At 38.4% G+C, this 18,824-nt stretch overlaps 1 long non-coding RNA gene across 1 annotated transcript in view; it reads left to right on the top strand.

The window, feature by feature from the left end:
* The window catches only part of LOC143784589 (uncharacterized), a 34,475-nt gene extending 26,017 nt beyond the window's left edge, over nucleotides 1-8,458 (top strand). Inside the window, exon 3 of the long non-coding RNA XR_013217834.1 lies at nucleotides 7,734-8,458. This is a non-coding gene — a long non-coding RNA (uncharacterized LOC143784589). The remainder of the gene's footprint in view (nucleotides 1-7,733) is intronic.
* The last annotated feature ends 10,366 nt before the right edge of the window (nucleotides 8,459-18,824 follow it).

Raw genomic sequence — 18,824 nt, 5'->3', positions numbered from 1 at the left:
GTATTTCTCGCACACATTATGTCTGAAGAGCATAAACAGTAGCCCTGATGGTCTGCAGGTAGACCAGATGCTTGGACTTCTCGTGATCTCCTGTGACTTTGGTTGGAAACATACCTTCTCTCCATTATTATAATTAATTTAATTATTAATTTACAGAAACTCTCAACCTGAGCTAACTGTAGAAAATTGTTAGTAGATATTTGTGATCCTTAGTTAAAGGTACAGTGTTATATCCTGTGACCATAGGCGGATTCTGGGAATTTTTTGGATATCAATATAATCAGAAGATACTTAAAGGTAATGGGTTTTCCAGGCCTTTTAAATTGCTGGCCTATTCTTAGGATAGGTCATCAATGTCTGATGGGTGGGGATGCAACACCCAACACCCTCACCAATCAACTGTTCTCTGTGTCAGCGGTAGCCGGAACTGATCAGTTGCAGAGCTACACAGCACAGCTCCTTTAACTATATAGTGCCCACGGCCAAGAACTGCACATCCACTCCATATTAAAATCATTAGGGGGCAGATGTGCAGTACCCAGTCACGGCCACTATTCCGTCAACAGTGCTGTGCTTTTCAGCTCCCTAACCGAGCAATTCCCGACTGCCACCGATACCCGGAACAGCTGATCAGCAGAGATGCTGGCTGTCGCACCCTCACCATTCAGACATTGATGACCTATCTTAAGGCTAGGTCATTATACCGGACAACCCCTTTAAGTATTTTATGGATATGCTGGTTATCCCCCAAAAAATCCCCAAATCCTCCAATGAACACAGAATATGACACCGTCCCTTTAAATGAGTATTATAAATATCTACTAACAATGTGATGAAGTTAAATAGTTTGGACTCAGAGTTTCTGTAAATTAATAATTTCAGATTGAATTACCGTCATTTTCAGGAGTAGAGCATTGTCCTTTACAGCTTTTCCCATCCCAAGTCTATAAATTGCAGTGTTTGAAGCCATCGGTGCATATCATCATTTTTTTTTTAGGGAATTTATGCTACAATGCTTGGCATTTAACATGGACGGGTTTCTAAATTTGCCTTCAGGTCATCCAAAGCGAATTGACAATGTCAAGCAAATGTTCATCAGCGGTGAAGCTTGTTGGTATAATGTGTGGATGTTCTCTGCTCTATGTCTCTTTGAATATTAAAGTGTTTGATAACATCACGGTCCAAAGAGCCCAAAAGGAAGGGGCACATAGTCGTGTCCAACGGGTAACAACTATAATGTCAGCTATAAAGTACACTGTTAACTTCTAAGCCTAAAAGATACAAATATCAAAAGTTGTTGATGCCGACTATAGCAGCCATACATGTATTCCACATGGTAGATGATGGGATAGTATCGAATGATTAGTAAGTATTCAGGGTGTATTAGTATATTTTTAAAAGGGATATCTATTCAATATACTGTATATGATCAATAACGATGTTTAAATAGTTTGAAGAAATAATGTAAATTTATTTAAAAAGTTTGCTATAAAAACAGTATTACTAAATTTTTTTATTTCTCGAAAAAGTGCCTCAGAACTGAGGATATAATGTGTACCTTTTATTCTAAGCAAGTTTCAACCTGTGACCAGCTGTTGCAAAACTCCAACTCCAAGTATGGAAAAGAACAGAAGTTCTATATTATGGCAATATAACTACTATAATACAGCCCCTATGTACAAGAATATAACTACTATAATACTGCTCCTATGTACAAGAATATATCTATTATAATACTGCCCCTATGTACAAGAATATAACTACTATAATACTGCCCCTATATACAAGAATATAACTACTATAATACTGCCCCTATGTACAAGAATATAACTACTATAATACTGCCCCTATGTACAAGAATATAACTACTATAATACTGCCCCTATGTACAAGAATATAACTACTATAATACTGCTCCTATGTACAAGAATATAACTACTATAATACTGCTCCTATGTACAAGAATATAACTACTATAATACTGCCCCTATGTACAAGAATATAACTACTATAATACTGCTCCTATGTACATGAATATAACTACTATAATACTGCTCCTATGTACAAGAATATATCTATTATAATATTGCCCCTATGTACAAGAATATAACTACTATAATACTGCTCCTATATACAAGAATATAACTACTATAATACTGCTCCTATGTACAAGAATATAACTACTATAATACTGCTCCTATGTACAAGAATATATCTATTATAATACTGCCCCTATGTACAAGAATATAACTACTATAATACTGCCCCTATGTACAAGAATATAACTACTATAATACTGCCCCTATGTACAAAAATATAACTACTATAATACTGCTCCTATGTACATGAATATAACTACTATAATACTGCTCCTATGTACAAGAATATATCTATTATAATACTGCCCCTATGTACAAGAATATAACTACTATAATACTGCTCCTATATACAAGAATATAACTACTATAATACTGCTCCTATGTACAAGAATATAACTACTATAATACTGCTCCTATGTACAAGAATATAAATACTATAATACTGCTCCTATGTACAAGAATATAACTACTATAATACTGCTCCTATGTACAAGAATATATATATTATAACACTGCTCCTATATAAAAGAATATATCTATTATAATACTTCCCCTATGCACAAGAATATAACTACTATAATACTGGTCCTATATACAAGAATATAACTACTATAATACTGCTCCTATGTACAAGAATATAACTACTATAATACTGCTCCTATGTACAAGAATATAACTACTATAATACTGCTCCTATGTACAAGAATATAACTACTATAATAACTACTATAATACTGCCCCATGTACAAGAATATAACTACTATAATACTGCCCCTATATGTACAAGAATATAACTACTATAATACTGCCCCTGTGTACAGGAATATAACTACTATAATACTGCCCTATATGTACAAGAATATAACTAATATAATACTGCCCCTGTGTACAAAATATAACTACGATATTACTGCTCCTATGTACAAGAATATAACTACTGTAATACTGCCCATATGTAAAAGAATATAACTACTATACTACTGCACCTATGTACAACAATATATGTACTATAATACTGCCCCTATGTACAAGAATATAACTACTATAATACTGCCCTTATGTACAAGAATATAACTACTATAATACTGCCCAATGTAAAAAAGTATAACTACTATAATACTGCTCCTATGTACAAGAATATAGCTACTATAATACTGCCCGTATGTACAAGAATATAACTACTATAATACTGCCCCTATGTACAAGAATATAAGTACTATAATATTGCCCCTATATACAAGAATATAACTACTATAATACTGCTCCTATGTACAAGAATATAACAACTATACTACTGCTCCTTACATACAAGAATATAACTACTTTAATACTGTTCCTATGTACAAGAATATAACCACTATAATACTGCCCCTATGAACAAGAATATAGCTACTATAATTCTGCTCCTATGTGCAAGAATATAACTACTGTAATACTGCTCCTTACATACGAGAATATAACTACTATAATACTGCCCCATGTACAAGAATATAACTACTATAATACTGCCGCTATGTACAACAATATATGTACTATAATACTGCCCCTTATGTACAAGAATATAACTGCTATAATATTGCTCCTATGTACAATAATATAACTACTATGATTCTGCCCTTATGTACAAGAATATAACTACTATAATACTGCCCCTTATGTACAAGAATATAACTACTATAATACTGCTCCTATGTACAAGAATATAACTAATATAATACTGCTCCTATGTACAAGAATATAACTACTATAATACTGCCCCTATGTACAAGAATATAATAAGTATAATACTGCCCCTATGTACAAGAATATCAATACTATAATATTGCCCCTATATACAAGAATATAACTACTATAATACTGCTCCTATGTACAAGAATATAACTACTATAATACTGCTCCTGACATACAAGAATATAACTACTATAATACTGCCCCATGTACAAGAATATAACTACTATAATACTGCCGCTTTGTGCAACAATATATGTACTATAATACTGCCCCATATGTACAAGAATATAACTGCTATAATACTGCTCCTATGTACAAGAATATAACTACTATGATACTGCCCTTATGTACAAGAATATAACTACTATAATACTGCCCCTTATGTACAAGAATATAACTACTATAATACTGCTCCTATGTACAAGAACATAACTAATATAATGCTGCTCCTATGTACAAGAATATAACTACTATAATAATGCTCCTATATACAAGAATATAACTACTATAATACTGCTCCAATGTACAAGAATATAACTACTATAATACTGCCCCATGTACAAGAAAATAACTACTATAATACTCCCCCTATGTACAGCAATGTATGTACTATAATACTGCCCCTTATGTACAAGAATATAACTACTATAATACTGCTTCTATGTACAAGAATATAACTACTATAATACTGCCCTATATGTACAAGAATATAACTACTATAATACTGCCCCTGTGTACAAAACATAACTATGATATTACTGCTCCTATGTACAAGAATATAACTACTGTAATACTGCCCATATGTACAAGAATATAACTACTATAATACTGCACCTATGTACAACAATATATGTACTGTAATACTGCCCCTATGTACAAGTATATAACTACTATAATACTGCCCTTATGTACAAGAATATAACTACTATAATACTGCCCAATGTACAAAAGTATAACTACTATAATACTGCTCCTATGTACAAGAATATAACTACTATAATACTGCCCGTATGTACAAGAATATAACTACTATAATACTGCCCCTATGTACAAGAATATAAGTACTATAATATTGCCCCTATATACAAGAATATAACTACTATAATACTGCTCCTATGTACGAGAATATAAGTACTATAATACTGCCAATACGTACAAGAATATAACTACAATAATGCTGCTCCTTACATACAAGAATATAACTACTTTAATACTGTTCCTATGTACAAGAATATAACCACTATAATACTGTCCCTATGAACAAGAATATAGCTACTATAATTCTGCTCCTATGTGCAAGAATATAACTACTGTAATACTGATCGTTACATACGAGAATATAACTACTATAATACTGCCCCATGTACAAGAATTTAACTACTATAATACTGCCGCTATGTACAACAATATATGTACTATAATACTGCCCCTTATGTACAAGAACATAACTGCTATAATACTGCTCCTATGTACAAGAATATAACTACTATGATATTGCCCTTATGTACAAGAATATAACTACTATAATACTGCCCCTTATGTACAAGAATATAACTACTATAATACTGTTCCTATGTACAAGAATATAACTACTATAATACTGCTCCTATGTACAAGAATATAACTACTATAATACTGCCCCTATGTACAAGAATATAAGTATAATACTGTACCTATGTACAAGAATATAACTACTATAATAATGCTCCCTATGTACAAGAATATAACAACTATAAACTGCCCCTATGTACAAGAATATAACTACCGTAATACTGCCCCTATGTACAAGAATATAACTACTATAATACTGCTCCTATGTACAAGAATATAACTACTATAATACTGCTCCTATGTACAAGAATATAACTACTATAATACTGCCCAATGTACAAACATATAACTACTATAATACTGCTCCTATGTACAAGAATATAACTACTATAATACTGCCCGTATGTACAAGAATATAACTACTATAATACTGCCCCTATGTACATGAATATAACTACTATAATACTGCCCCTATGCACAAGAATTGTCAGGACTCTGAACATTTTTTACCTTTTGTGCATTACTGCCATTTTCCAAGATGGCGTCTTTGGTCTCATGTGCACTGTGTCTTCCTGCTATAAAACTCCACCCCAGCCTTCAGTCTGTGCTAGAGTATTCTGCCTTGCATCCAGCTCCTGACCTCTGATTACTCCCTGGTTATATACTTGCTCCTGTGAACCTGTGTGGTGATCCTGCTACTCTGCTCTGAGTTCCTGCGGCATACACCAGTTTCAGTAATCCTCCTTTATCTGCTGCTTGTGTTTACTTCCATATGCATTTTCTGGACATGTAAGCTGTTTGCTGCTCTGCAAAAACCTGAGACTATTAACCAGGCATTCCTGGTTGAGCTAAGATATTATTTGAACTGCCTTATAATCATATCTATCTGTGTTTGGACTAAGACAAGGATTTATTTGTGTCAAGTATCCTCTAGAATAATTGTGCTTCATAGACTTTCTGCGTGATTGCATTTTCCTTTGAAGTTTCCTATAGATTACTGAGCTGCATTTGATATTTGCACAAAGTGTTGTTGACTTGAGTTTCTCTCTGCACCTGTTTGAATCACCGTGTGATAATATAGACTTTACCACTTATAAAACTGTGTCCTGTAGTTGTCTTGTTCCACGCAAAGAGTCTCCTGAGTTATCCCCTATAATTATTACAAGAATATAACTACTATAATACTGCTCCTATGTACAAGAATATAACTACTATAATAATGCCGCTATGTACAAGAATATAACTACTATAATACTGCTCCTTACATACAAGAATATAACTACTTTAATACTGCTCCTATGTACAAGAATATAACTACTATAATACTGCTCCTATGTACAAGAATATAACTACTATAATACTGCTCCTATGTACAAGAATATAACTACTATAAAACTGCCCCTATGTACAAGAATATAACTACTATAATACTGCTCCTGTGTACAATAATATAACTACTATAATACTGCTCCTATGTACAGGAATATAACTACTATAATACTGCCCCTATGTACAGGAATATAACTACTATAATACTGCCCCCTATGTACAAGAATATAACTACTATAATACTGCTCCTATGTACAAGAATATAACTACTATAATACTGCCCCCTATGTACAAAAATATAACTACTATAATACTGCTCCTATGTACAAGAATATAACTACTATAATACTGCCCCCTATGTACAAAAATATAACTACTATAATACTGCCCCTATGTACAGGAATATAACTACTATAATACTGCCCCCTATGTACAAGAATATAACTACTATAATACTGCTCCTATGTACAAGAATATAACTACTATAATACTGCCCCTATGTACAACAATATAACTACTATAATACTGTCCCCAATGTACAAGAATATAACTACTATAATACTGCCCCTATGTACATAAATATAACTACTATAATACTGCTCCTATGTACAAGAATATAACTACTATAAAAAAAATCTTTGCTGTATTTAGGAATCAGAATTTAACATTTACTGTTTATTTTTGCATCAGATTCACCGAGTTACAATAACTTAGATTTCGCTGGAGTCCTATGAATGATTTCTGTTAATCTTTGTATTATAATGACTCACAAATATCCACATGACGTCAGCCACGCTACAGCTACAATTCTTCATCTTGTGAATGGCTACTCAAACTCTGAAATACCATTGTGCTCAGAGCTACTTGTGTCTTAAATAATTGCTTCTCAGGTTCATTACCAATCATCCCTAGTTATCCACCTGCTAATATCTCGCTTTAATTACATATTCTTTTAAATATCCCTTTTGTTTTCTAAGTCGAGCACTTGGCCTATTTTGATCATTTTTGTTCCCTTTATAACAGGTAATTTGAAAATGTGCCCTGGAGTCTGCCTGATTCAACCTCAAAATGCTGGAAAAGTGACAGCAAAGAAAGCAGAACTGGTTTGTGATACATGACTGCCCCCTATTGGCCAATTGTAAACGTAGCCCATCTTCGCCTCTGTAACATGAATCCACTAAAAAAAATACAAAAATAGTAATATGTATATAATGATTATTTACATGTTATTCTTTATATATTCTGTATTCTATATTTATAATATGTAGCAGTAGTATAATATTCGGCAACCTGAATTTATCACTTTTATGTATCTTTTAAGCAGCATGAGAATTTTAGGAGATTTAATAACTTATTAATGGTCAATTATGATAATGAAAATGTCAAATACAGCTCTGCCCTCTGAATCATTAACCCTTTTGGAAGTGGATGATTTTTATTTTTTGTGCCTCTGTTTTTTTCCCTCTCCTTCCAAAAATTATACGCTTTTTAATTGTGTTGTTTTCAGGCTGTGTGCACACGTTCTGGATTTTCCCCATTTTTTTCGCGTTTTTTCGCTATAAAAATGCAATAAAACCGCGAAAAAAACGTTTACATTAAGCATCCTATTAAAAGAATGCAATCTGCATTTTGTATGCACATGCTGTGGTTTTTTTCTGAGCGGAAACGCATTCCGGAAAAACACAGCATGTTCATTAATTTGCAGAATCGTGGTGATTCCGCACATATAGGAATGCATTGATCCGCTTTCCTCCCGCATGAGGCTATGCCCACCATGCGGGAAGTAAGCGGATCATGTGCGGATGGTACCCAGGGTGGAGAAGAGGAGACTCTCCTCCACGGACTGGGCACCATATCACTGTTAAAAAAATAGAATTAAAATAAAAAATAGTGATATACTCACCTTCTGATGGCCCCCGGAGTCCTCCGCCTCTCAGCGGTGCACGCGGCGCACACAGGGATAATGTCGAGGAGATCGGGGGCCGTCGGAAGGTGAGAATACCCATTTTTTTATTATTTTTAACTTTAGATCTTTTTACTATTGATGCTGCATAGGCAGCATCAATAGTAAAAAGTTGGTCACACTTGTCAAACACTATGTTTGACAAGTGTGACCAACCTGTCAATCAGTTTTCCAAGAGATGCTACAGATCGTTTGGAAAACGCTAGCACTCTGCAAGCTAATTACGCTTGCAAAACGCTAGTGTTTAGTGGGAATACGCATGCCAATTCCGCATGCGATATACCCGCGACAGGAGTTGCGGAATTGCCGCTGATATTTCCTCGGCAATTCTGCAACGTGTGCACTTAGCCTCACGGCATTCACTGTGCAGTAAAAGTGACCTGGCAACATGATTCCAAAGACATACTGATAGGGAATTTAGATTGTGAGCCCCATCGGGACAGTGATAATGTGTGCAAAATGTAAAGCGCTGCGGAATATGTTAGCGCTATATAAAAATAAAGATTATTATTATTATTATGATTCTTCACGAAGTTACAATTATGATAATACCAAACTTGTATACCCTTTTTAAATGTTTTAGTAGTGATAAAAAATAATTAATTTGTTTAAAAAATAATTAATTTGTGTCCTTAATGTAAAAGGAATACACCAGCGCTACGTTCCCAAAGTCACTGAGCCGCAGGAACCAAGACAGAAAGGGGCTTAAACTGTCAGATAGTAAAAACAATAAATATACAGAACAACTGGGTCCGCGCTACAGTGCTGATGAAACAACTAGAAATAAGCACCCGATACTCCGCTTGAATAATGCACAATGCGACAGTAAAATTCGTGGCAGAAGGATAAGTGCTGCGCTGCCCAGCACAACACAGGACCACCATACGCCTGACACCGCTGGTCAGGACTGCGACCTAGAGACAGGAATAAAAGTGTGCCTAGAAATGAGTAGATTGTGCACTAACCGTTATGTTGCAATGGCCCAGTATATGATGATGGATATTGGTCCAGTTGGAGGGTAATGTCTGTCGGGCAGGTGTGTGGGCAGACAGGCAGGCAAGCAGGGAAGAGTGACCGCCGAGCAGCATGCCGTGCGGAAGCTGCACAGAGCCAGGGATGACTCCGGCCGGTAGCGTCCCTGGATACGAGCGGGAACCAACGGAGGGAGGAGCTCGCTGGCACAGGGCTCAGCGCGTGCCGTCACTGAGCTCAGGGAAAGTACGGGGTGTCACAGGGATCAGACCGACGCGTTTCGAAGGAGAGGCGTCCTTCTTCATCAGGGTTACTGATCACCGAGGATGCCCCGATATTTAACCCCCAAAGTTGTCACTCAAAATACCCAGCCCGCCCATTTAGCACGCTATCACGCGTCATTTTTAACTAAGTATTTATTAAAGATTTGCTTTTATTAATTTTAACTTTATTTATTTCCTGTGGCAGCGTTGTCATAATAACTTGACCACAAAGACACAATTTGCATTCTTTGCATACTTCTATGAGGTCTATATCATTTCACGTAATACATGGTTGGTTTGTGGGCCACGCTTCTCATAATTACCGAATATCTGAATACATCCTATATTGCCAGCACTTCTATTAGATACCATCTCAATAGCGTGCAAAATGGGCGGGCCGGGTATTTTGAGTGACAACTTTGGGGGTTAAATATCGGGGCATCCTCGGTGATCAGTAACCCTGATGAAGAAGGACGCCTCTCCTTCGAAACGCGTCGGTCTGATCCCTGTGACACCCCGTACTTTCCCTGAGCTCAGTGACGTCACGCGCTGAGCCCTGTGCCAGCGAGCTCCTCCCTCCGTTGGTTCCCACTCGTATCCAGGGACGCTACCGGCCGGAGTCGTCCCTGGCTCTGTGCAGCTTCCGCACGGCACGCTGCTCGGCGGTCACTCTTCCCTGCTTGCCTGCCTGTCTGCCCACACACCTGCCCGACGGACATTACCCTCCAACTGGACCAATATCCATCATCATATACTGGGCCATTGCAACATAACGGTTAGTGCACAATCTACTCATTTCTAGGCACACTTTTATTCCTGTCTCTAGGTCGCAGTCCTGACCAGCGGTGTCAGGCGTATGGTGGTCCTGTGTTGTGCTGGGCAGCGCAGCACTTATCCTTCTGCCACGAATTTTACTGTCATATTGTGCATTATTCAAGCGGAGTATCGGGTGCTTATTTCTAGTTGTTTCATCAGCACTGTAGCGCGGACCCAGTTGTTCTGTATAATTTGTGTCCTTATTTTCTGAGACCCATAGCTTATAAATGCAAATGGAGCTGCATTTTTTATTGATATAATTTTGGGGTACATGTGGCATATTGATCACTTTTTATTTCATTTTTTGAGAACTATGTTTACCGCAAAATTGCAAATCTGGTGTTTTAATTTTTTATTTTGTGGGGGTTAGCCTTTTGATATGTATATAGATTTTTTAAAATTTGTGTTTTTAATATTTGCTTTATGTTTTAGTCCACTTAGCGGACTTTATTGCACCATGTGACCCTGCCTGACAGTGTAAAATCAATAAATAATTTAAAAAAATTACATGCATTCCCTCTTATTGTTATAACCAGCCAATGGAAAGCAGACAGCTGTGAGCTGGTGTTATGTTGGGAAGGAAGTAATATCCATGGACCTTTCCAGCCTGTTAATATTAGCCCACAGCGGTCTCCTTTGCTTTTACTGGTTACTAAATATGGGGGGACCCTAAAAAATGACCTGGGGTCACCCTATTTATTTTTAATAAATACGTGAAAAAGGAAAATTGTATTTTTTCAAATAAAGGACTTTTGTGTGTTTATTTCTTTTGACTAAGGGTTATTGGGGTGTCTGACAGATGCCTCTCCATTAATCACCTCATTACCCCGATAACCAACACACCAGAGCAATTGGGAAGAGCTGAGGCTAAGCACAAAAATTGAATCTAATTGATGCACCATTTCTGGGGTAGTCAAGGGCTGGTCTTGTTAGGCTGGGAAGGGGCCAATATCCATGGCCTTTCTCAGCCTATTAATATCAGCCCCCAGCTGTCTTCTTTGTTGGGGCCGGATATTAATAGGAGGTGGACTCCACATGTTTTCATTTATTTATTTATTAACAAGCTTAGTAAAATACCACTCCTCCACTTGGACCTCCAATTCCAGGTTCAAGGTTATCTTTATTTTTTTTTAATTCTATGTTAATTTAAGTAATTTTTGTATCCACATTTGTTTGCACAGAAATTGTCCTGCTCTTACCCCCATTTTGCTTCTTTTTGCAGCCTCTTAGCCTTACTAAGACCGTTTTACAGTATCAAAGTTCAGGTCCTTATTGACTGGGGTCAAGTTTTTGTACCTGAACCGAACTTTGAACTCAAGTTAGGCCAAACGTGCCGAATCTGAACTTCCATGGGTCCATTCATCCCTACTTACAATCACTGAGTAGGGTGGAAGCCATTACTGCTGACTTTCAATGGAGGGAAATTTTTTCTGGTAATTTCTTGTACTTATAGGTGCACAGCTCCTTGCAAAAGTGATCTTTGATAACTGGACTGTGTCTATAACTTATAGAATTGATCATTTGATGCAATCTCTGCAAGCAGAGATCTTGAAAATTCTGATAAATTTATTATCAAACCTTAGTAGAAAATTGGATAGCCTATCTTTATACAGTATAAATGAACTGCGGTGACCTTGGTGAGACCACCGCTAGCACAGTGAGAAAAAGTCTCACAGTGCAGTGCTGATCTCAAAGAGTTCACCAGGAGAAATTAGAAATTTGTCCTGGTGAACTGCGGTGAACTCATTGTTCCACCGTGAGACTTTTTCTCACTGTGCTAGCAGTGATCACACTGGGGTCCCCACAGTTCAGGGGCACAGCTGAGAATGCAGCCTCAGTGACCTGTGCATTTTGGCACCGTGCAGGTTGAAAACTGTTTATTCAAAGACACAGATTACGGCATGGCACAGAACGACGGAAAGGTGAGGGATATGGTTGTTTTTTTATTTTTATTTTGTTACAGGAGACATTGGCTTCAGTGGAAATGGGTGCTAGGTGAGTGTTTTTGTTGTTTATTATTTTATGTTTTTTACAGGAGAAGAGGGCTTCAGTGGAATAGGAGCTAGGTGAGTATAACTGTGTTTGTTATTTTAAAATAAAAACGTAAGTGTGTTTTTTATTTCAAATAAAGGACTTTATTCTTGTCTTATAGACTCCTCTCTATTCCTAAGCCATGGGCTTGATGCCACTGGACAATAGAAAGGTGATATCAGCACCAAAAATATGATCCCCATTTGCCACCGCCACAGGGCAGGTACGAAGAGGCAGGCAAAGTGCTGGAGTTGGTGCATCTAATAGATGTGAGTTTTCTGGGCAGCTGCGGGCTGCTATTTTCAGACTGGTGGGGCAATATTAATGGCCCAGTACCAGCCTGAGAATACTAGCTCCCAGCTGTCTGCTTTAGCAAAGCTGGTTGTCAAAAATAAGAGGGACCCCATGAGTTTTTTTAAATTTATTTAAATAATAAAAAAAACAGCCTGGGGACCCCTCTATTCTTGTTAACCAGCCTTGCTAACGCTGACAGCTGAGGGTTGCAGCCCCCAGCTGTCAGTTTTGACTGGCTGGTTATCAAAAATACAGGGGAACTCATGCTGTTTTTTTAAATTATTTATTTAGAGGGCAGGCGCCGGCTTATAAGTACTCCTGCACCTGCTCTCACTGTCATTAGCAGCAGCGGTTGTAGGCTGATGGGAGTAGTCATCCCATCAGCAAACGCCAGTGATCAAACGTAAACTTTTTATCTCCGATTGCAGCTGCAGACTCATGCTGTCATTTGACATTGTGCCAACCGCAACTGTCTGACCGGTGGTAATGATTTTACTGCTGATCAGAGGCACTATTTGCTGCACTGTCATGCACATGACAGCGTGGCAAACACTAGATGTTCGGGCCCCCATTTAAGTGAATGGAGTTCGAGTTCAGGTACTGTTCTGGTAATCAAACCCAAACATTTTTTTAACTAGTCGGCTGGACCCGAACATCCAGGGGTCCATCCATCTCTAGCCAAGATATATGCAAACACTGAAAACATTAAATCTAAACTATGTTACTACTCAGCAAGATGTACTTACAAACAATGAAGGTTTGTCAATTCATGTATGCCCATCACCAACGGCAAGGTGACCTCCCTCTGATGGGTCCTATTCTACTGTACATGCCACTCTTGGGCTTTGAGCCTACATTTTAATGGAAAACATGTCTCTCCTAGGTTATGAGCCTACAATTTAAATGGGCAAGTAGAACTGATTAAAATCTATATATTGTGAGGGGTTGACACACTCAGCTGCTTTCCAGGAACTGTTCTGGTAGAAGATTACTTGTTGGTTTATTGTGCATAGCATAAACCTTGGCAGGGTTCTGCAAAATAAACAAATCCTTGCTGGCATAGTGGTAAACCAAACAAATAAAGTAGCACAGTCGCTTACCAGCAGTTAACCCGCAGAGTCCTTTAGCTCCCCTGGGAGCTATGTGGGAGTTCCTGCTCTCCCAATACACAACACCCCCTGACTATCATTTCCAGGTATTTAACAACCCATATGATGGTCATATGACCTTGACCTCACACAGTGTGAATTGAAGTGAAGGACAGCATCCAGTCCAGGTGCAAAAAGTTTTTCTTTATTGTGCCAAATGTGACGTTTCAACCATCAAGGTCTTTTCAAGCATACAAAACAATCAAAATGGCAGCCTTAAATAGGAAATGGGTAATTACCCACCAATAGCCTGATCAGAGACTGCCCATACAATTTACATATCAGCGTTTGGTAAACATATCATTAACAATACAAAACATACATCCTATACACCATATAAAGTTAAAACCCGTTCACATTGTCATAAATATACCGCATGTCACATAATTTCACCCATACATATAACAGAAGACACATGTAAGGAATCAAAATGTAAACAAACCAATACTTCCTGTTGTATCAGGACCAATCACTAGGTCCGTAATGACACCCATGTATGCCACCAGCCAATGTTGTAGCCTGTAACTTACACCAACCCATATCGTAACATCTCTCTGCGGCTGGTGGGCATGTCTCCCTGGTCTCCATGACGATGCTGCATAGTTAGTTGTGTAGTGCTTTGTGGAGGCCGGTGGTCATGCGCAGTGCACGCTGGAATTGTTTGCATGCCGCGTAGTGGGCTTGAGTATTGATTGCCGCCCTGCTTGAGTGTGGGATGGTTCCGTGCGATCGGTGGGCATGTCTCCTGGGTTTCCATGACGGCGCCGCGTGACTAGTCATGTGACAGCTGGTGGAGGTGCTGGTGGACATGCGCGTTGCGTGCTGGAGCTATTTACATGCCGTGGTGTGGGCGTGTGCGTTGAGCTATGGACGTGTTGTTTGATGTCCGGTCATGTGGCGATACTCATGTGAGTGCATGATGTGTTGTGGGTGTAGTGATTTCCCGGTGACGGGAGCCAGGATTGGTTCTTGAACATGAGGCAAGGTTCATGTAAGTACACCGGATTGGGTCCACAATATGAGCTCTGATTTGCTAGTTACGATATGGGTTGGTGTAAGATACAGGCTACAACATTGGCTGGTGGCATACATGGGTGTCATTATGGACCTAGTGATTGGTCCTGATACAACAGGAAGTATTGGTTTGTTTACATTTTGATTCCTTACATGTGTCTTCTGTTATATGTATGGGTGGAATTATGTGACATGCGGTATATTTATGACAATGTGAACAGGTTTTAATTTTATATGGTGTATAGGATGTATGTTTTGTATTGTTAATGATATGTTTACCAAACGCTGATATATAAAATTGTATGGGCAGTCTCTGATCAGGCTATTGGTGGGTGATTACCCATTTCCTATTTAAGGCTGCCATTTTGATTGTTTTGTATGCTTGAAAAAGACCTTGATGGTTGAAATGTCGCATTTGGCACAATAAAGAAAAACTTTTTTCACCTGGACTGGATGCTGTCCTTCACTTCAATTCATGGTATGTACTCTTCCACTTGGGTCCAGTGGAATTAGGACGGGCATCCATTTGTCATTCATGCTGTCAGCCTAACTTTCTATCCTTGACCTCACACAGGTCCTGTCAGGACTCTGCAGGTGGAGATACGGTGGACTTCCGCCCACCCGCTCAATGGGGTCCACTCAGCCCATAAACATAGGTTCCTATTAACCCTCTCAGCACTTAGCATGCCGGATGAAAAAAAACACTCTGGTTTTACATCACTTACTGAAGTATGCACAGTGACACGTATTTCCCTTCACATACTATGCCAGTCTCTGTCGCTATATATATATGATATGGTAAATGTCTCAAATATGCTATCATTTCATAATCTCATTCTCTGGGATCCCCACTAATTCAGATTTTTTTCTATGGCTGTTCAAGTTACTGCATCACCATTATATTCAAAGATGATCAGCCACCAAGTCAGAAGCATCAATTGTTTGCTCTTATTTTATTCCCACTGCTCCCCTGGGTAATACATTTTTTTGTTTCTTTCTTATGATCTTTATCAAGGGGTGTGGCTAATGGGATCCTCTGGGGCGTGTCTTTAGGCTGCTCTGCATTATTACGCTATGAGCCATGCTTCCATGGTTCATAAACAAAAAGTAGCACAACATAAAAACTCTGATATCTCTGGAACTGTATTGTTGATTTATGAAAAAATGAATAAACAGAATCCTCAGGGGATCATCGGAAATATAATAAGAGAAAAACATTGCCACTTTTAATCTAGTGACAGGTCCTCCTTAAATAAATGAGGTTACCTGCAGTCACTGTACAGACAAGTGGCTGCCTATGCCGGTGTGCAGGGAAGTGGCCTTCACTCTCTCCAGCCGCAGTGGTTCCGGAGGTCAAATCGTGATGGCACATCTTAGCTATTTCTCTTTTGAAGTGCACATTGTATTTAAAAGGAGGTAAGGCGCTCGATGCCATATTTAGTATGCAAGCAAATAAACCCGAGCGTTTACATATTCTGTTGAGCTGTGCGCACCTGTCAGGGCAATGCGAGTCGGAATTATTATTGTTATAGATGTTGCTTTGAACGTGTTCAAGAGATCACTCGTTTTTAATGAGAAAGGAAGGAACTTTCCATATTGTGAAAGGATGTCCAAGATCTACTAGGACAAGAGGAAATGTGTCATGAGACTGGATGAAAGGATGAACCAAAATGTTCTGTAATTGTGCACTGGGGGACAGAGAGTAGACGTCGGGAAAGACTACAGAATGTAAGTTTTTCCAGTTATTTATTTTTATTTTTTATGCTTTTATCTACTTTTATTTGCTTCTTTACTAATTTATTTACACATTTTTATTAACCACCTCTTTCCATTCAGCAACAGAAATTCCATTAGTTAATTTTCCAATAGGTGTACCTGTAAGACCGTCCATGAAGATCGGAAACACAGGAAAAGGGGAGATTTGGAGGGAAAACCGATCTTGGAAGTTTTACCCTTGAGGACAATCATTTCCTTGCCGACCTCCATTCAGCCTTGATATTGCAGTTGACAGTGTTGCAGTGGCTGGTAGCCGTACTGGCCCACCACCTGTTAGATAACACACAATCATTAGAAGGGCATTTCTACCATTGTCCCAGGTATACAGCGCCACCTCCGGAAAGAAACATTAATGCGGAATTAAAAAGCCGGCCATTTTCAGTTAAAATTATTTTTCTGTTGGAAGACTTCCTAAAAAAATATTGATTACTAGTTGTCCAAATTCTTGATTGAGTGCACCTGGTAATAAGTATCCAACACCTCTATGGATACCATGAAGCAATATGCAATTTGCATTGATATCAATGGGGTCCAGAATTGTCAGGTGTCAGGACCTTTATATTATAAATGTATTCTTATCCATCGTTTTGAACCTACAGTCACAAGATGATGTAGCCTTTATTTCTGACCCTATCATTAATAGAATTTATTGTGACATCTATTGGGGTGTATCTCAATCATTTAATTCCGGTTCCTTTGTCAGTCCCATTGCCCAACCTCTCGCCCTGCCATCTGTCTTTGATACGAAGATAGTCCTGTACTAGGAGTAAGTGTAAGAATAAGTCAGTGTTACAAGTTCACAATTATATTACAATATCACCTGTGAGTGATATTACTGAGAAGTGGAAGGAAACGCAGGAACTCCGCCACAAAGTGGAGACCACGTAATGTTACAGGGCGGGGGGCCAAATGCTGAGGAGCAGAGGGCAGAAAAGTCACCACCACTCTGCTGACTCCATAAGTGCAGAGTCCAGACCTCATCTGGTATTACAATTAACCAAAAGCACAACGGAATCAGCATGATACAGACAAATGTCCATTCAAATATGCCTGAAACTACGTACATATATCATATGCTGAAAAAAGGAAAAGGACTAGATAAACAGACTAGTCGCTAATGAAACTATAACGGAACATGGGTCACAAGGACCCTGAAAAAATGACCACAAAGTCCATATAGAACAATATATCAAAAATCTTTATTAACCTTTAAAAGTTGTTTTTAGAAAATACAAAATAGGTAAGGTAGGGTACCACATGGTGTACATGGACACCGCTCCGATGTGAAAAATACCAAGGGCGCACAGAACCAGGGGAAGAAACACCCGCATATATCAATTGTATTTATAGAAAGACTAAAGCTTACCCAAAACAGATATCTAAATTACAGGCAATCTATGCAGATAGCAATACCATCTATAACAGGAGCATTGGGTGCACAGTGCTAGATATAGTTATCAACCGTAGCCCTGTATATAACATGGCGATATAGCTAGGTCTAATACTCAACAAAGATAGAATTCAGGGTGTACGTTACCTCTTAATAGCGTGCAGTGTATAGACTTCCCCCAGGTCCGTGCGCCCACCCCGACGCGCGTTTCGGTCGCACACCTTCTTCAGGGGGCATGGTGAAAAGATGCCGAGATGTAATTTTATATCGTTTCATCCCGGAAATGCTACAGAGCAACCCGGAAGTGTACCACTGTGGCCATGGAAACCCATAGTTACTCCCCAATATAATGCAATAGGCGGAATAGGTGAAATAGTATGGCCTTTAGCAGTATGATCATCCGACCTGTCGGCGCCTGTGCCGCACCACGCCGCCTGCCAGACAATC

The sequence above is a fragment of the Ranitomeya variabilis genome, chromosome 7, assembly GCF_051348905.1.
Source record: "Ranitomeya variabilis isolate aRanVar5 chromosome 7, aRanVar5.hap1, whole genome shotgun sequence".
In the NCBI taxonomy this organism is placed as follows: domain Eukaryota; kingdom Metazoa; phylum Chordata; class Amphibia; order Anura; family Dendrobatidae; genus Ranitomeya; species Ranitomeya variabilis.
The sequence above is the reverse complement of the archived record's forward strand: the minus strand, read 5'-3'. Positions and strand labels throughout refer to the sequence as shown.